This window comes from Aulonocara stuartgranti, assembly GCF_965226115.1.
Source record: "Aulonocara stuartgranti genome assembly, chromosome: 13".
NCBI lineage: Eukaryota > Metazoa > Chordata > Actinopteri > Cichliformes > Cichlidae > Aulonocara > Aulonocara stuartgranti.
This window is the reverse complement of record NC_138949.1, coordinates 14,869,340-14,890,249: the sequence shown is the minus strand read 5'-3', so window position 1 is coordinate 14,890,249 and position 20,910 is coordinate 14,869,340. Positions and strand designations below refer to the sequence as shown.

The 20,910-nt window shown below is 41.4% G+C and overlaps 1 long non-coding RNA gene across 1 annotated transcript; it reads right to left on the bottom strand.

Moving 5' to 3' along the window:
• Nucleotides 1–17,938: 17,938 nt before the first annotated feature.
• Nucleotides 17,939–18,644, bottom strand: LOC309720216. The gene is made up of 3 exons (XR_014280443.1): nucleotides 18,509–18,644; nucleotides 18,264–18,432; nucleotides 17,939–18,179 (listed from the first exon to the last, which is right to left on the bottom strand). It is a non-coding gene; the product is annotated as an uncharacterized lncRNA (long non-coding RNA).
• Between the last annotated feature and the right edge of the window lie 2,266 nt (nucleotides 18,645–20,910).

The following is a 20,910-nucleotide window of genomic DNA, read 5'->3' as shown; positions in this document are numbered from 1 at the left end:
TTACTTCGGAAACATGGCTTAAAAGATTTCTCTTCAACGACGTAATCCGATAAAAAAAAAAAACGATCTCTTTACCCGTCGGCTTCCCGTGGCTGTCATGCGACAGGCTATTGCAGTTAATAATACAACAGCTTCTTGCCATTTTTTGGGTTTCTTTTTATCGCTGTGTAACTGAGTTCAATTGAACGCCTGTGTGCGCTAGTACCTCTTGCTACAAGTTCCCAGAATCCTTTGCGGTTTTACCCCTGAATGACGTCACATTTTCAATCTTTATCCTGGTGGGCCGGTCTCTAGTCAAAATGCCCGGGCCGATTTTTTTGTCCCAGTCCAGCCCTGGTCGCTCACAGTGGACATAGATGGCTTCTTTCAAAGGTGGGGCCAGGTTTCACAATGAACTCACCCGAAACTCTGGCTGATTGGGACCCACACCCAGTTTCACACCTTGGCTCAGGCGATTAGAGGATCATCAGGGGGTCCTTTTGTCCCTCTGTGGGGGGTTACTCCCACTAGGTTATATCTGGGACTCTCCACCATTTGACCTTAGAACTGAAGAAGCTTCTCGGATGAGAGGTGAAACGTCTTCAAGTAACTTAAAGAAGTCCAGACGCTTTTCTTTGCAAGCTCCTTTGACTACGATGACCTGGATGACTGAGAACCTTCACAGACAGATTCGATTCTTTATCGATTCTCTTATCGAGTCTTTTTAAAAAAGGAGAACCCTAAGGTCAATTAGCTTAGAACTTTGTTTTATATCTTCTCTTTGAACAAGATAGAAATTTAGGAGTAACATGGCCTTACAAACCCAACAGTGAGATCTTAAGAGATCCAGCCTACGGCTCTTCAATGGGGTGTCACAGGGTCCCCAGGAAAAAAATTGTAAATGTAAAATAATAAAATAAATATTCTTCTGTAGCAATAACAAAGTTTAACATAAATTATTCTGTAGCAATTACACAAGAATATCCAGTAATGTCCCTGCCTACAATTAAACACATTCACTTACCTAAAATTGGGGGCATCTGCTGTGGCAAATGGGTGCAAGCCTTTGACCACAAACTTTGTCACTGCTCGGTGACATTCGTCTATCCTGGCCTGAAAGGAGACTGCCAGCATCTGAGCCAGCCAGACTCTGTCTGTCTCTCTCATCATGGTCACCTAAATGCACAGTAATGGCAGGTTTTGTAATAAGGCAGATCGCGCTAACATAATATCCACTGTTAGTTGATTATTTACCTGCCGCATTAACGGGAGAGGACGTGCAAACGTTATCGCTGCTGCTGGGTTGAGATTCACGAGTCCGGAGCGGAATTAAAAACACGACATTCATTTAAGGTCATCGCGTGTTTTGTGAGCAAATGCTTTTGCATATTTGTAGTGTTTCCTCCCTGAAATGAAATATCTACTTTGCAAGTATTGCAAGTTGCCCTGTTGTCATCCGTTCTTGTAAAGTATAACCAAACTTTTGAGCGTTTGAGCCGCTTAGGCGCCGTGTTTCCTGCCAGGTAAATGATGCTCCGCAACGTGGTGACGTCATTCGGGGCGACTGGAATCGATAACGGAATCATTTGCAAAAATGGCAAACAATTCCAAGGAATTGAAACAGTGGGAACTGGTTCTCAACAAGAACCGGTTTTCGATACCCATGCCTACAGGCAACACTGCGGTGGCTTTCAAAAAAGTTTCTGTCCAGCAAAAGCTCAAAGACATCCGTGGCAAGACCTGAACGTGTCATTTCACAGATGCTTCCTATCCAATTGCAAACTGACATATTTCAAATATAAGGAGTGCTTCTAATACTTGGATGGAAATCCTTTCTGGTCAATCACCATGTTAACTCTAGAAAACTCAAGGCAGTTTCGACATTATCTGCTAGGCCTTTCCTGCAGCTTATTTGTGTCTTTCTGGATTCAGTTTTGTATTTAATAACTGAAACTGTGCTCTGTTCATTCGAGATCAGGTGGAAAAAAAATTTCAGAAAGCTTTGGGTCACTATTTATTTGCAATATGAAGTGCTGTCCAACCACTTTTGGCTGAATCTGAGCAGAGTACAGCCCGTTTCACAGTTCATCCTGCAGCTTCGAACAGTAGCCATATCATCAATAAACACTAGCAGCCAGTCTCTGCTTTGGATCCTAAACTGCATCTCTCTTTCTCCATACTTTTTATTTCCAGATTATTTGCTTTTCTCTAGCGGTAGCTCGCCTCTCCAAATGTTATTTCTTGAGTTTTTCGGCTCATGGTTAACGTTGTTTTCTCCTTGGTTCCAGTCGGTCTCAGGTCTCGCTAAGTATTCATCACCTGTGTGTCTGACTCAGCTAGTTGCTCGTCCATTTTGCTTTTCACCCAGCCATTCATGTCTGGACTTGGCCTCTTTCTCTCCACCCACCTGCTTGCTCTCCTAGACTGCATCCCTCTCTGGACTTAAAGGCAACCTCTGGATTCACTCTGCTCCAACAACTTTTATTCCTGGAAATCTCACCTGGCTACCCCTCCCTGGGAATCCCTTGTCTCCGTGCACAAGTGTCTCAACTCATTCCTTCCGTCTTCAAACAGTATAATCATAACTGCCTCCTCTGGACCTGTGATGATGATAATACTACTTTTCACTTTCCTAGTGATGGCCCTCTTTGAGACTTCAGTCTTCCCCTTGTTTACTAGTTGCTCCATGATCCCCTGTTTCGATTACGTTTTTGTGTTTAAGCTGTTTTGAGTCTGCATTTGGTCCAAGGTTGTATTTGTATTAGATAATTTTTTTTTTGGTCTCCCTCCCAAACATCAAACATCTGCTGTCCAGGCAAAAAATATTTGAGGTGTCAGAGGGCAAACATTCTCATTTTAAATTCAGGACCAAAATAGGTTTATGGATTATAGTCTTTTAATCTACCTCCAGCTTTACCACTTCTTATCTCAAGCAAGAGGATATTTGGAGCAAAAAATTGCATAGAAAACAATATATACACATACAAAACTTGTATTTGGTATATGACAGGTTTCGAATGTGTTTGTTTGTGTGTGTTTAAATGTGTATGATGGTATTTAGAATACAGTTACTTTGTTGAAATAAATGGATTACACGGCGGTACTTTCCTGTTTTATATTGTGGCGGGTCAGGACTGTTTCGGTTTTGTTTGACAGCTACCTGTTGTTCCAGGCGGCAGCGTTACAGTTGCCATGGTTGCAGGGTGACGATCTCGCTCTGCGTGTTTCCTGGGTGAGAGAGCGCCTTTTTGTTGTTGTTGTGCTAAGCTAATAGACAGAATGCAGAATGTAGCTTCAAGAGCAGTGTAGTCCGTGCTGCAGGGAGATTGGACTGCCATACTCGTTATGTGCCTGTGAACGAGGGAGGGAGAAAAAGGAAAAGTACGAGTTGTCATCGAGCAAAAACGGGAGCTGGAAGCATGTAAATATAATAATAACCACTGCAGCCAAGAAGAGCGCCTGACGAGCCCAGTTGTAAGTAAGCTATTAAAACTCGACTGTACGCTTCGTTCGTGTTTTCCTCTGTTAGGTTTTGTATTGTTGATTGTCATTTATGCTTAGAAATATCTACTTATATATGCTTAGAGTTTTATAATTAGTTGTAGATTGGTAGAGGTTTGATCCTTGATAGTCTGCACACTTTGCGTGCATTAGCGAGCACTCTGGGAGCATGGGAGAGGTGGTACCTTGTCTTATTGTTTTATGGTAGGATAAACGTATCTATATCTGTTTTAGTCTAAGTGCCTTTTGTTTAGATGAACTGTTGGACTTCCAGACCAGCAGGTTTAGGGAAGTCATTTCTGGGGTCACACTCTGATCCCCCCCACACACATACACACAAAGGCAAAGTACTCTTTGTGTGTATGTACACGTCGTATGTTAATGAACCTATGCATATTCATGTAACCTCAATAAAAGAGCAGTGTTACGGGGGAGCGGACGAGAGTAGCTGGGCTCAAGCGAAGGAACGGCGTGTGGACGAGAAACATGAAGAACTTTGCCTACTCGTGTATTGCTTTGCTGTGTAATTATATTGTCTTCAACGTTCCAGCGAATAGGTTCAAGCTGCAAACCTATCATCCTCCGAAACAATAAGTTCTGTTGGAGCAGCCTTTCAACGCCTCTCTCTGTCTCTCGCAAGCAGAGTTGACCCACACAACAAAGTAAAGCTATTTTTCGGCTACGAGCCCGACACGAACCTGTATTAGTCAGAGGTCCCTTTACTACGGTTCGGAGCCGTGGACCTTCAGTAATAGTAATAAATCACACAGCAATAGTACATTCACGTAGTTGTAAAAAGCATGATAATATATTAAGTAATCCAAAGTATTCATAATACGTTACACTCATTGAGTAACGTAACGGAATATGTTACAGAATACATTTTGGGGCATGTATTCTGTAATCTGTAATGGAATACATTTTAAAAGTAACCTTCCCAACACTGATGATTGTACAGCACTATACTGAATGATGCAGTTTCACAGTATAACAGCAAATTCTCTAAGCTGTGGACTGTCCCATAAGACTGTCGAAGTGAAATAACAAGTAAAACGCGCACATACAAGTCCCTGCTGCTTGTGAAAAATCACAGTCGATGAGTCAACATTGTTTCCGGTATTTTTATTCTCAGTCAGAATTCAGCTTACCTGCTGTAGCTGGTTTTATGCTGGTAAGACGTGCTGTGGTCCTCTTTCTCTCTCATGTTTAATGTAACAATAGAACATTAATGATGTATTGTGGCTGCTATTTCTTTTTTTTAAACTATTATTAAAACCTGAGTTTTTACCTCAATTGTGGTGGGTTTTTTTGTTTGTTTGTTTGTTTTTGGTTTTTTTGTTAAACCAGCTCCAGATAATGAGTGTATTAACTTTTCCCTTAGATGTGCATTATGTGTTAAATTGTTATTTATAATATTCCTGTGTGCTTTTATGGGAGAGCTGCATTGAAGGAAGAGTCAAAAAACAGAGAAATGAGCTCTGTATCTAATCAGAGGAGTATAGCATAGCATAGCATCTTTATTTATAACGCACTTTACATCCAACAATGTTGACCAAAGTGCTACAAATATAAAACAGAGAGGAAACCGTTTAAATTACATATAAAATATCTTAAAGTTAAAAATAATATAATAAAAGAAAATATATTAAGAGACATCAACAAGTCCTGCTGTGCTAAAAGCCAAGGTAAATAAATATGTTTTAAGACGTGATTTAAAAACAGATAAGGAAGGTGCCTGTCTAACATGTAAAGGCAACTCATTCCACAATTTTGGTGCTGCCACAGCAAACGCCCGATCCCCTCTGAGCTTACAATTAGTCCTGGGCACACTCAGGAGGAGCTGGTCTGCCGACCTGAGGGACCGGAAAGGAGTATACTATGAAGGGAGTTCAACAAAGGCAGGCTTGTGTTAGCTGGCTCAGGTTTTCCTGAGCCAGCTAACACAAAGATAACGGGTACCATAACAATGGTTATATCAACTTTTTCTGCAAAGCCGGGCTTTCTGCTTTATGCTCTGCATGCTCACATAAAAAAGGGCATTTCATGCATTTTGACCTTTTTTTGTACAAAATGCCTACTCCAATCAGATATGATCAAATGATGATCATCAAATTGTGATAAGAACATAAAAACACAAAAGTAAAACACTGTTCCAAATAGGAAAAGAGACTATTGCTGCAGAACATCGCCAATCTTGGGCTTTATTTCACCTATGAATAAATGTTTATTTAAAGTAGAAGGTGAAACATTTAAAGAAGATTATTATGTGAGGGCACAGGTGCTGTAACCGAAGTTCTTGCCCTCAAATTAGCTGCTAGTATACAACATTGTTTTTTTTTTTGTTTGTTTGTTTTCTTTTGTTACAACCAAATATATACTTTAACACTCAGGAATGATAAGTTCAGCCCTAATTAATTATTTTGATCACTTTTCATCATTTATGACTATATGGATTTTAAAAAAAATCATTTATTGATTTTTACATATGCGAGTGATTAGTTTGATTAAGACAGAACATTTAAAGATGCTCATGTTAATGTAATTTATACATGACATTAAAGTCTGTTAACTTATGGAAGGTGTTTATTAAAGTATATGATAAAACTCAAAACATGCACAGCTACAGCAGGTGTATATTTTGTATATTTAATTGAAGGATGTTGTACCTTTATTTAGACTTAGAATAAAAAAGACATTGATATAATAACTGGTATTTATAATACAAACATTTCAAGCAAAAATTAAAGGAGAGGCCAAACAGCTATTCAGCTAGTTAAAAATGGAATAATATGTCATCTTCCTGTATCGATTTTACATCAATATATCAATCAATGGCAGTGCTATTAAAACATGTGTAACTAATCTTTGTTAGCTGACATTTCTTGCCAGAGATATGGTTACTGGTATTGATCTTTATAATCTTCTGTAAGTGAAGCAACATCTAAAAGACCTTCTAAGGTCAGCATGAACAGTGTGTTTGATGATTCACGTCTACAAAATTGGATTTATAAAGGAATAATTTCTTCATAAGACAAAGGTCTTAGCTAAGGCCACTGTCTTAATACAGAGATGTGGGATTCTCATACAAATGTGCAATTTATGGACCTCAGCAATATTACTGTGCAAGACTCATAATTGTAGAAGTGCTGTGATATTTTTCTTTTTTTTTTTTTTTTAAGAAAACAAATTGCATTTACCTGCATTTAAGACAAACATCAAATGTAAAACTCCTGAAATCCCATCTGTAATAATGACATTTAGTTTGAGCTTTGCCAGTTTCACAAAAGATAAATGTTCTCTTGATATTGCTTGATATAGTAATTTGGCTGTTCAAATATTTGGGACTTCTTTCTCATATATTTTCAATTCATAATTAATAATGTTTCAAAGGGGACAAAAGGCCAGCACAAAGACTTTCTTGCTATAGAGCTATGCTCCTCTTGTTGCTTGGTCTTTTTCAGTTTTGTTTACTTCTTCAGTCCATCTTAAATAAGCTCGAGTCTTGTGATGACAGCCACGTTTCTGTTTCTTATTAATTATACTAGTATATTTGTGTTTGCATGATGTAGATTTGCATTTGTGAATGCAGTGATGAATTATGTTCGCTGACAATGGCCTGTTGAAGTACTCCTGGGCCTATGCAGTGAATCACGTCTGTTTTTAATGCAGTTCTTCTTCATGGGGGCCTGAAGATCGTAGCCATTCAGTACTGTTTGGATCCTATAAGAACATTTTTCCAGATTCATTGAATCTTTCAATATAATTACATATCTTTTGCTTTTGTTACCTATTTTATTCAAATATGTTGCTGCATTTTGTCATTATATTTCTGTCTTTCAAATAAAATGTAGATTTAATGAATTGTAAAATTTAAAATTTTGTCTTTATATTTTGCAGTGCCCATTTTGGTAAATACAGTTATATAACTATAACTCACATTATATAGTTTCCCTGCCAGAGTATTGTTCTGAACTTACCAGTGATTCATGAAAACTTCTCAGTCTGAAGCAGATTGGCAACAGGAGGTGAAGACCACACCGGTCGCCTTTCCTACCAAACAAGACCAGGAAACTGAGGCTTTGGGTTTCACAAGTTCACCAAAACTGGACAAAAGAAAACAACTTGAGTCTTGATTTGTGACATTCAGCTGCGAGGGTCAAAATTTGGTATAAAGACCATGAAACCATGAATCCAACCCTTCTATCAACAGTGGTGATGTAATTGTGTGAGGGATACTATCACGTCAGTATTGCCCAAAATCTCTGAACGTACCTTGTTGAGTTGATGTGAAGGTAAAAGAGGCCAAACCCAATACTAACAAGCTGTGCCTAATGAAGTGGCCAGTGATAATATATACTGTATATTATTGCTTTTGCTCTCCTATTTTGATGTAAATGCTTTTCAAATAAAAAGAACTGTAGACAGTTACATGTGCATTTTTTACTTGCATATGGAGCAGTTAGCGCTCTTATCTACCACTTTTTTTTTTTTAGAGGAGAAACGTCTTGTATTTGCTCGACATCCTGTAATCCTGATTTCAGTGTTTAGGCCAAAATATGAATAAAACCTGAGAAGTGAAATAGAGCTGCCATTTATGAGTGTCCTTCAGAAGCTGTCTCTCCACACAGCTCGGAAAGCCCCAATGCCTACAAACATAGCCAACACATAAATCATGTTTCTGATGCATTAACTGTCAGTCACTGAACAAACTCTTTGGTGCTTATTGTCAAAAAAGGCTTTGCCTACATGGACTGTCTTAACACATTTCATGGTTCAGATATGAATAATAATTGCTGTGGCCAGATCAGCACTCCTGAACAAATTGATTGATTGATTGATTGGTAATTTATTTCAACATGTGAACAATATACAAGTACATTTAGAAAAGAAATGAGAGAAAAAATATATATACTATACAAATTACATACAAAAAAACATTCTGATTAATTTACAAATGAAGAATGAATGAATGAAGCAGCTCTATTATTAAAGGGCTGTTAAATTTAAATCATTGAATCCGAAACCACCACTAATACTGGACTACACCTTAGTGTCTGTTATGTAAATTGCCACTTTTTTCATGTTTAATCTGTTGATGATCAGCTGCCACTGTAATATTATTCTGTGTTAATTAGTTAATTCTCTGAAGGTTTAAATGTGCAATGTCCTTGAATGTGTTTTGTGTGCCTTTTGTCAGTGGCCAGCCGAGTGGCCCAAGAAGAAGCTTCTCTGGCACTAAAATAGAAAAAGAGGAATACAGCAAACAACAACCAAACAAAAAAGTGTTGGCTTTTCTTTTTCCCTGTCTTTTTTCTTAAAATTATAAAAACACACAGCCAAACATTTTTTTTTCTTTTGTTAGTGGTCCTAATCCTTGTGATGATACGATAGTCATTATGAGACTCGGCTAAACTCAGAAGCATCGTTCATATGACTGGAAAGAGCAGAGAACATAATAAACATTTTTGCTTATAAAAATGCTTAAATATCATTTAATCGTTTATTTGATCAGCTTGCAATACTAACAAAGCGCATGCAGTCTAACTTTTACTCCAATAATACCAATAATCCAGTCATCTCTTGGCCTTTACTAAACCATTGCAACTGTGTAAGAAAACCTGTCTACTAACCTCAAGGAATTCACTAAGTGGTATCTGCACTGGAGGGATGTATTAGCAGCATTTTCATGTAGTGGACTGTGTCAGGGGAAACGGCAAAGCTTTTTGCACATAAAATGCACTGCTCCACAGGGAACGAAGGAAAAAAGACAAAACAAAACAGAGAAACAAGCAGCCATGAGCAGGGCGGAGTCCCTTGAATTAAAATGAAGTCAGTCTACTTAAAAGACAACAGACCAGAAAAAGAAATGGAAAACTGATATTTATGTTGGCTATCAGTTAACAAGAAAAACCATCATTTGTAGGGTAGGCGTTGTACTAAAGGCTGCTTTTACAGATATTTGCAATAGGTTTAAGATTTATAACATCAATAGAGAGGCAAATTAAGCCAATGCGTTAGAGTACATACACTGTATTTATTTTATAAAATTTAAGCTAAAAAAAAACCTCAGTTATGGAGGAATATAATTGATATATTTATTTAAACAACAAAAAAGACAGATATCAGTCTTTGTAAACGGCAACCGTGCTTTTATGTTAGAATTCAATGGTGATGCTTATTAAAAGGCCAATTAGAATAATAATGAAAATGGCGAGCACTGATTGCATTATTACAGTACATTTTAGTCATTCCATGCACCCATGTCCATCTGCTCATCTCCATGTTCGGGGGTAAATATGGAGATGAACAGATGGATGTGGACACATGGGAGTTTATCAATAGTTCTCACTTAGACCTTCACCCCAGCCACCTTTTACACTCTGGCAACAATAGGCCAAAGATGACTAAATAGACTAATCAATCAACAGCTCAAAGTGACATTTTGCCTTTTCTGTACCCTCGCCGCCGTAATTCATCTATTCGTACTTCTGTCGCTCTCACCACACAAGGCTGCAGACAGCCAAGAAGCTGAGGATATTGAGGTTTTAGGACAGGTCTGCCAGTATCTCATCTACCCTTGTTTTCCTTTCTTCCTTTATTGACACAACATACAAAAATGCCCTTTCTCTGCCAGACTCCCCCCTCCTCTTTTCTATTTCTCCCCCACTTGCTTTCACTGAGGCCTAATTACATGGTGGACAGAGTAATCGATACAGGAGAGACTGAAAGTCCCCAGCAGGCAGCGTGAGGACCCTCTTAACTCCCTTCAGTCGACCCATACTTACACTTGTACACTAGCAAGTCATCTTGACTTTTTGCAGACATTAGACCCAGCCTTGCCTATTCCCATAGTGCACTACATGACGCTTAAACAGAGGAAGTGCATTACACTTTACCCCCGGGCACAGAAAATACACATCTAATGGGGAAAAAATTGTGTTGGGGCGGGGGCTGTTTACGTCATGTTCTTAATTTGTTGTTGCAATTTGCTGAACCCAGAACTTGTGATGAGCCACATTTATTTGTCATGTTATATTCTATAAATGCAAGTTCACAAAATAGTAATCAAACGAACTTCACTGTGTAAAACTTGGTGAAATGAGTCTGTGTTTAGAATAGATGTGCATGAGTGACAAGGCCAGAAGCTTAAGTAACTAAATTAACCAGTCCTTTTCTTTATAGCCAAACTCCCCAAACTGATTGCTTCTATTGACAATGGATCATTAAATGAGAAAACTTTGTCTAATGGCATTTATTTTTTATTTTTCCTTTATAAAATACATATTAAAAGGAGAATTTCATTAACATGAAGACATGTTTTACATTTTCAAGTCCAGTCTGAAAATATATATAAAAAAAGAAATGTATGCGAAGGACAGTGTTAATTGAAATTGTAATATTTTTCAGCATTATAACACATAATAGAAATGCCATTAATTAGCCATCTTTGTAAAATACTTTTTGCTTCCATGGCAAAGCAACTCGGCCTTGTTTTTACAAGCGCACCTCTAATTAACTCAGGATGACCTTTAATGTAGGCAGAATTTCAATAACAGTCATTTCAAACAAGAAGCTTTACAAAGTGAAGCGTGATCTGCTAAATTTTGGGTAGCAAGGACAGAGAAGAGTACTGTTTTACAGGGCAGGGAAACCTGGTAGCTTCAAATAAATTCACTTGGATACGATCACAAATGTTGTTTCAAGTCTATATGAATCTAACTGTGATGATGTGTGCAACAGCTCATGGTAGGATTTCGTCAGATTATTTGTTATAATGCCCTCTCTATAATATTTCACTTTTATGGCTGTAGTGTGACACAGATGTGTGGCATTACGCAGCCGTTATCTCATGAAATTAATGCTTCAAGATACTCAGATACATACGATTATGTGTCTAATTGATTTAGAGCAGGATATATAATACTGTCTCACTGATGTATCGCAGATTACATAATGCGGGATCAGTAATTAATTTTACTGCTGCAGGTTTTAGCCCATGTTGCCATAGAAACTTCAGGCACACCGATTTGCTTTTTTTCTTTTGACTTTTTGTGGTTCCTGTGGTCTATAAAAGTGTTGCCAAGCTAATATTTTGTACCCATATCTCAAAAGACTGTACAAATGAGGCTGGTGGGGATATCAATAGTTTCCAGTGATTTGGTAACAATCAAAAGCAATGTTTGTACCAAGTTTATGACAAAATTCATCCAGTAAAAAGGACATCCACAATATTGAAAGAAAAAAAACATGCTGTCATACTATTGCTGAAAAAAACACAACAAAACAGGGAGCTGAGACAAAAGAGAAGGCGAAATGCTGGACATGGAGGCTGACAGAAACTGGATCATCCTGAAAGACTTTTTTTCCCCTCTGGTGTCTAAAACTGCTTTTTGAAAGGAGTAGGATAGTTTTTACTGCAATGAGTGGGGTGTGAAGTAGACACAATGGAGCATAATGATTAGTGATTAGGTTAGCTGGGAAGTTGGCTTGGATACTGATCCCTAATAGAGCTAACACAAAATTTTCTATAATCCTTAAATGTAATTATCCTTAAAAGCAAAAGTACGGGGTCAGATTCAGCTTACCAGACCAAACTCAACACTGTGGAAGCACATGCCACTAAAAAACAAATATGTGACCTTTTCATGTCCATGTTGATCGCAACAGCGTTAGGAAGAATAATGACTAGCCAACAAGGCCTTCTCACTGGGGGATCCTCAGGATATGGAGGTTTTTTGAACTTTAAAATTCTTTATGACACCCCAAACCTGTAATTCATAAAACAGAGAAGGCGCACCCCAAAGCAGGCACACTCTCCGCTTTGTGTTCAAATGCTAATTGTTTGTGAAACAGCCAATCACTAGCTATGATATGATGAGAAATAATCCAGTTTTAACCGGTTTCTTCTGCGATAATATCGGCCCAATTCATCAATGTCTCTTTGTCTATTTTTGGCTCGAGCGATTCCAGTTTTTCATCTCAGTAAATCATTGATAGTAAACCCCTTCCTTCTCATTTGGCTCTCTCCCAGCCCTGGCTTTGTTGTGGGCACATCTTGAAGGCTTAACGTGGGTGTTCTGACACTACAGGATGAGAAGAGAGCACAAAGCCAGAGCTAATTAAAGTAGGCAAACTTCTGCAGCCTTGTCTCACTCTCATTGACCTTTATCAAAACACTGGCATTCATGTCGGGCAAATGCTGGCACATTCCAGCGAATGCAGTGCAGGGGAAGGGGTAAACAAACACAGGCTCATTAGATTGCAACAGAGACCATCCTATCACCCTGGCAATCTTGTGATACTTAACACACATGCAAACACACTCACCCACTAGGAATTTTAGGATGTAGATGGGTTAATGGAATCACCACTGAAGCCCGTAAATTAGAAGTCACATTTCATGTCGCCTGATACAAACAACAAAAAGTAATCAAATAGCTTGAAGTGCTTAATCATATATCATTCATGGCTGAAAAGCTTGTTACTACAAATAATTATTTTTTGCTTCAGTTGTTACAAAGACGATCACTGATTTGACACAATCACTGCGTTGCAGACCATTCACGTCCTACCTTAGTTATCGGACAGAATGTAACCCCCTACTTTTTAAAGAGATGCTTTCAAGTTGGACTGGTTTGATAGGCACTTCTTAATTACCATACAGTCAAAGTGTTCCCACAAAATCTCAATAGGATTGAGATCCAGTGCCTGAGCTGGGCACTCCATTATAGATAGAAAACCAGCTGACAATTTCTATCCAAGTAGCTCTTGCATAGTTTGGAGCTGTGCTTTGGGTCATTGTCTTGTTGTAAGAGGAAATTGGCTCCAATTAAGCGCCCTCCACAGGGTATGGCATGGCTTTGCGAAACGGAGTGATAGTCTCATTCGTTGTAACTGTGACTAGAATGTAAGAATCCTAGAGTCGCCTCTTTGCTGACATTGATACTTCTTTTTCCTGGCAGCATTTAATCAGGCTGCCAGTTTAGCGCTTGAGAGGCATACGTTTCTCAAAGTAGAGATTGATGTTCTCTTGCACATCTTTGCTTTTTGTTCTGGTTGGAGCCATTTGGTGATGTTCAGTGTTGTATTCAGAGATGGGCAGTAACACGTTACTGTAATCTGATTATTTTTCTCAAGTAAAGAGTAAAGTAAGGGACTACTATTGCAAATAGGTAATTAGATTACTGTTACTTTCCCGTAAGCACACTGCGTTACTGCGCTACTAAACTAATTACCATGAGTGTCTCATGACAATGACGTAACCACCATCACAATAAACTAGCTAACAGTAGATACTTTTTTAATTTCACCTGTTGAGAATGAAAAAAGAAAACAAGCAGAAGAAAACAAGAGTAATAGAATAAACAACATCACGATGATATATGGGAATATAACTGTAAATACTAAATATTAAACATTATTGTGCAGCATGTAAGATGCCCCAGGCTCCAGGCCCCGATAAGCAGCCACCAAGGAGTGAGTCGATGTGTATCTGGACGCCCATCCCCAGACACAAAGAACCACCAACGCACCGATGTCTGAGGGCGTCTGCCACTGGTAGGGGAAGCGGTGGGGGAGATAGGCCTCCATACCTTGGAGGACCTGGGATGTCCCCAGAGAGGTGGCGTCTGATACCCGACCTGACATATGGACACAGACAAACAGGCACACACAGATACAAACATCCATTCCCACCCTCATGCTCTCATATGCAATTACTCAACACTCACCTAACGTGGAGACAGACATAGAGAGACGCTGTACACACAATCACACTCCCCAAGCGTACTCTAAGCCCCGGGTCTAGGTACGCTTGCCCCTGGAGGAGCGTAACCGAGTGCGACGTTCGTGGCAACAGCTGTGTGCAGATCAACAATGGATAGTATAACGAGTGCGGGGGAAGGTACGACCGTGCGTTTAAAGCGTGGAAGTACTGACCTTACTTTGAGTTTGATTCTGTAAAAAGTGCCAAAAACATTAGCGTCTGTTGTTCACTGTGTGGGAAGAAAACTTCTTTTTACAGCAACCCCCCCCCCCAACTTCCGAGCAAGCACAGAGTACACTGCCACAAGAATGTGAAAGTCACAGAGAAACTGCGGAATCCTTCCACCGATATGACGGCTGCGACACACCTGCGCCAGGGCAAACCTCCGCCTGCCCCACTCCTGCTATACAGATGAAAATAGAGCAACAGAACCGCTGAGTCTTTGATTTTATTTATTTTCTGCTGTGTTTTACGTGCATCTATTTGAAAGAGTGAGTGTAAACACAAAAAACTATTTTATTTTATATGCTGGAATGTGCAGAAAATAGGTTTAAATGTTAAACAAATTTCTTCCAGTCAGAGAATGTTGCATATAATTTAATGTTTGCATTTAAAAAAATTAAAACTAATAAAGCAAGTTTTAAAAAGAGACTTTTTCATTTGATTACATTTTATATGATGGATTATGTCATGGACCCGGCTCTGGAGGACTCGGGGGTCCGTGAGCAGTGGGGACTGTTGTTGTTGTTGTTGTGATTGTTATTATTATTATTTGGGGTCTGTGTCATCTACTGTTCTCTGTCCACATTGGTATCTAGGGTGTGTGTGTGTTTGCTTCTCCCTCTCTCTCCCCGGTCCTCGGGGATGTTTTACGGAAGTGTGCGCCGTGGGAAAGGCGTTACCTGGCAACTGTCGTCATCGGAAGTCCCTCCTCACTGTTGCCGGCCCACCTGCAGCTGATTACGTGCTCAGATGTTGGTAATCATCCCCCCCTGGCTAGACAGAGGTATTTAACCTGGGCTCACGGCGACAGTCGACGTGGGATTATTACTCCTAACTGGTATAGTCTGTGCTAGACGTGCGTTCTTGGTATTCGGCTAGCTTGTGGCTATTTGTGGATTTTCCTTCTTCCTCCAGGAGAGTCGAGCGAAGAAGCGAGTTGGGGAGCACACACACTAACGGAGCTACAGCACGGGACGCACTGGGAGCAAGGGACGAGCACTATTGGCAAATTGCACTTTTGAGTGAATTGTTGGACTTCCCTGTCGGTTTCACTGGAAATAAAGTGCACTGTGGCATCGCAGAGTCCTGCGTTTTGGGTCCTATTTTCCTCATCCCATGACAGATTGTGCAGAAAAAGTAGACTTGGGCTGAAAAATCTATCGCTTTATTACCTATTCAGGGTGTAAATCCTGTTTTAAAAAGTAACTAATTACTTTTGAAAATAATTAATCAGTAAAGTAATGGGATTACTTTTTAAAGTAATCAGTAACTAATTACTGATTACTTTTTTCAGTAACTTGCCCAACACTAGTTGTATGGAATGTAAGTTTTTCAAAACTAAATGATTACAAAAAATGTTTAAAATGTGTCACAACTTAGGAGCAAATTACTTTTTTTTTCTTTTACAAGGGTTTTAAGAACAGTAAGTATGTTTTATTAATTGGCCAAAGAATTCAAGCCAGTGAGCAACCATGCACAAAAGCACGGCCCTGGAAGTGACTCAAGTGGAAGAAAAATAATCAGTGTTATTTATTTCTAATGGTGTTCCTGTTGAAAAATATTGACTGGGGAGTTTGGAAGGACAAGGAAAAATGAAAATAAAATCAATAATGGAGCTAGGAGAGGGTTCAAACACCAAGCTACCACCAGCAACTTAAACAAATATATGAATAATGTAATGACATTACCTGTAACATTAACATCATAACCACAAACTCCTCTGTACCCTACGGCCTATCTTGATGCGTACCTCCCTGAAATATAACTACACATCAGGTCGACGCCACCCACGACTATTGTGATCGGCCTTTTCAGCATGACAGATTCTTCTGGTGCTTTTTGGCTACTTTTACACTGAAACAATCATTAAATTCATCAGTGAGAGAATAACAATGATTGTTTCAGTGGCCCTGAAAAAAACTGACAACTGAAAGTGGAGACTCGGGAGTGAAAAAAGTCTCAGCATTTTCTCTTCTCCGGCTGGCTCTGGATGTGAATTAATTAAATAACCACACACAAGCATAAATTCCGGCAATGATGTTGGCTACTTACGTAGGTTACATCTTAGGCTCTGCAAAGATCACCTGCAGAAGCTTGAATGTGGCCTAACAGCATATTGATAATGTATATTTTTTCTGTGATATCTGATGCTGAGACTGGACTACATTATGTTCTTCACCACAGATTAAAAAATGTTGCATGTGTTCAACAATAATAGTTCTTTACCTAAACATTTTAAAAATATATATTTGCACTTAACTCATTCGTGAGAATCCCTTTCATTTCACAGTTAAGACCTGGATGGCAACATATGTATTCATAACTTCGCTGTTAGCTAGGTTTCAGTAACATTCTTATCACTGCTTAGACAACAAATAAGACAAATAGCAACAAGCACATGAATCATTATATGAAGGGGAAAAAAATCGATTCCTTTGGCTTGAAAAAAATTAAATGTTTGCAATGCCAAGCTATGATGTAGTATTGCACCATATTGCATTGAAAACAGTTGGACCCCAGACTGAGCATACAGCAAAACAAGTACACACAGAATTTTTGGCCTACTGGCATGCCAGTGCAAAGAAATAGAGATAAATACACATAAGTCTCTATGACAGTGCTTTGTTTTATTGAACAGTGGGTAATCCATGGGACAGAATATTCTGGTGCACATTTAAAGTGTTTTACACCCTCAGACAGATAAATGTACCTGCAGCAACAAGAATCTATGCAAATTAGAATACTACATCCCATATTTATGTTTAGAAATTAAACTCAGTGCAACAAGTTAAATATTGCATGACCGTGTTGTACTAATGCAATTATCCATCCATTTTCCACATCCTAACCCCTCTGTGGGATCATGGGGTGCTGGAGCATCCTGCAGAGTTAAACATAAATAAACATAGTCCTGTGAGCAATTTAGAATCTCAGATTCACCTGACCTGCATGATTGAACAGCTGGAGAATATGGGAACACCCAGAGGAAATGCACGTAAATACCAGGGACATGTAAAGTCCACCCTGAATAATCCCAGTCAAACCTGATTGTTTTTAAACCATGGAGCATTCTTGCTGTGAGGCTAACCACAGAGAAGCATGTCGTGTAGATATGATTAATGCTGTCGAAACATAATTTATGCTGAATTGCCCACACTGAATATCAAAATAATAAAGGAGGCAGCTCAGAAGGATATATTAGACCTATTTATTTTGCTAGTGTTTTTTGTTTTGGTAATGTCATTAGTTAATCCAAATAACTGGAGATATTAGCATGGCCAAAATATAACAGAGCTGTTTAAAGAAATGGGGAAAAAATAAATATATATGCAGTAGGTGCAGTGTTGGGAAGGTTACTTTTAAAATGTATTCCACTACAGATTACAGAATACATGCCCCATAATGTATTTTTTAACATATTCCGTTACGTTACTCAACGACAGTAACATATTCTGAATACTTTTGTCAGGCGCAGTGGCCCGTGGACATGGGATGGACTCAAGCGCAGATTCAAAACCGGAGGCCAGGGGTGAGGTGTAACGAAAAGAGACTTTATTTTTACAATGCTCAGAGGCTAACAGAAAGTGCAGACTAGAATCAATGAACATAAACTAGATGTCTGAGGCGAGAGAAAAATACTGTGGTGAAAACTAGATGGCAGGGATAACTGGGTGCAGGTACTGGGCAGGGAAAACTGTGGCGGGCCCGGGCACTGAAACAGAGGACAGAGCAGTCAGGGGAATCCCACAGAGGGTTGCGAGTGAATCTAAAAAAATAGTACACTGAGCTGTCTTACAAGCTTGCAGGTGGGGGTTGCGTGGAGGGGGGAGGCAGGAGAGGTCCAGGTGGGTGCTGCATGCAAGGCAGGGAGGCAGGCAGGAGAAAATGGCAGCTCCAAAACGGAGAGGGATTACCGGTGGCAGCAAACTGGTATCCAGGAGAGCTTGGTAGGTGGTTTTCAGAGGCTGACGAAAAAAAACAGAGATACGGTTAATACACACGATTAGTCACCAAGGAACGGACGTGAGGCCGAGAACTGACTAAAGTTGGCAGATAATCTGGCGAAGACCAGTTGAGTGCGCCGGTCATAAATACTGCTGGTCCGATTGCCATCAGGTGAGGAACAACAAAGACTCCACCCAGTGGGGAGGAGCTGATGCTGTGGAAAACCACCCAGACCACGACACTACCCCCCCATCAAGGGTCGACCCCCGGCGACCGAGCCACCCGCGGCCCGCGTCGAGCCCCGTAAAAAGCAGAAAGCAAAGCAGGATCCAAAATCAAGGAACGAGACACCCAGGACCGCTCCTCAGGCCCATAATCCTCCCAGTCCACCAAGAACTGCCGGACCCGTCCCCGCCGACGGACGTCCAGAATGCGCCGGACCGCGAAGGCAGGATGCCCATCCACGAGCCGGGCGGGAGGAGGGGGAGCGGAAGGAGGGCACAACGGACTCACGACCACCGGCTTGACCTGGGAGACGTGGAAGGTCGGGTGAATGCGCAGCGAGGAAGGCAGCTTCAACCGCAGCGCAGAAGGGCTGAGGACCCGCTCCACCTCGAAGGGTCCAATGAAACGCGGGGCCAGCTTACGGGATGCCACCTTGAGGGGAACGTCCTTAGCAGACAACCACACTTTCTGCCCAGGGGAGTAGGCAGGGGCTGCCCTGCGGCGACGGTCCGCGTACAGGCACTGGCGAGCAACGGACCGGCACAACGACCGACGGGTCAACCTCCACGCCCGCTGACAACGTCGGAGATGGTGTTGGACCGAGGGAACCTCGAGGTCGGCCTCCTGGTCGGGGAAGAGAGGCGGCTGGTAACCTATGGAGGCCTCGAAAGGCGAGAGGCCAGTAGCAGAAGACGTAAGCGAATTGTGAGCGTATTCTGCCCACGGCAGCAACGAGGACCATGAGGCGGGGTTGGAGGCAGCGACACAACGGAGGGTGGCCTCCAGTTCCTGGTTGAGCCGTTCGGCCTGCCCATTCGTCTGTGGATGAAATCCTGAGCTCAAGCAGGGTTTAGCCCCGAGAGCGGTGCAGAACGACCTCCACACTCGCGAAATGAACTGAGGGCCCCTATCTGACACGATCTCGCAAGGTATGCCGTGGAGTCTGAAGACCTGCTCAGTCATAATCTTGGCTGTCTCCGTTGCAGTGGGGAGTTTGTTTAGGGCAATGAAGTGTGCAGCTTTGGAGAATCTATCCACCACAGTGAGAATCGTGGTTTTACCTGAGGAGACGGGAAGGCCAGTGACAAAATCCAACGCAATGTGAGACCAGGGGCGATGAGGTATAGTGAGGGGTCGTAAAAGTCCAGCTGGGCGTAGTGAGCTCGATTTGTTACGTGCGCAGACAGGACAGGCAGCTACATATTCTTTGACGTCTTTATCAATAGTCTCCCACCAGAAATACCTTTTAAGGAGTGAGCCTGTTCTCCCCCCACCCGGATGGCAAGAAAATTTGCCCTTGTGGACCCAATCGATCACCTTAGGGCGAGCCACGGTGGGGACATAGCGTCGGTTCGGAGGGCCCGTGCCGGGGTCTGGCTCAGTCTCCAGCGCACGGCGGATGTCCTCCTCCACGTCCCAGGCGACAGAACCGATCCTGACTCCTGCCGGCAAGATGGTGGGTGCATCAGACGGGTCACACACAGGGTCGAACTGGCGGGACAGAGCATCCGGCTTGGTGTTGCGGGTGCCTGGTCGGTAAGAGATGGAAAAGTTAAATCGAGTAAAGAATAGGGACCATCGAGCTTGGCGCGAGTTGAGCCTTTTGGCTGTGCGTAAATAGGTTAAGTTCTTATGGTCAGTCCAAATAGTGAATGGATGCTCTGCTCCCTCAAGTAAATGCCGCCATTCCTCCAGCGCTAGCTTTACAGCAAGCAACTCCCTGTCTCCAACGTCATAATTCCTCTCCGCAGGTGAGAGGCGGCGGGAGAAAAAGGCGCAGGGCTGAAGCTTAGCAGATGAACCTGAACGCTGGGACAACACCGCCCCGACCCCAACGCCTGACGCGTCTACTTCCACGACAAAAGGTTTACTATGATCGGGATGGATTAAGACCGGCGCAGAGGTAAACAGTTCTTTCAACCGGGAGAAGGCGGCGTCGGCCTCTGGACTCCAATGGTAAGGAAGCTTAGAGGAAGTTAGACGAGTTAGGGGAGCGGCTACTTGACTGTAATTCCTGATGAAGCGGCGGTAGAAGTTCGCGAAGCCCAAAAACCCTTGTAAGTGTTTTCGTGAGGTAGGTAGTGGCCACTCCGCTACTGCCTTCACTTTAGCCGGATCTGTCTTCACCTGCCCCCCTGCAAGAATGTAACCCAGGAATGACACAGATGGTGCATGGAATTCGCATTTCTCGGCTTTGACATATAATTTGTTCTCCAACAACCGCTGGAGTACGGCCCGGACATGGATTCTGTGTTCCTTGAGGTCCTTGGAAA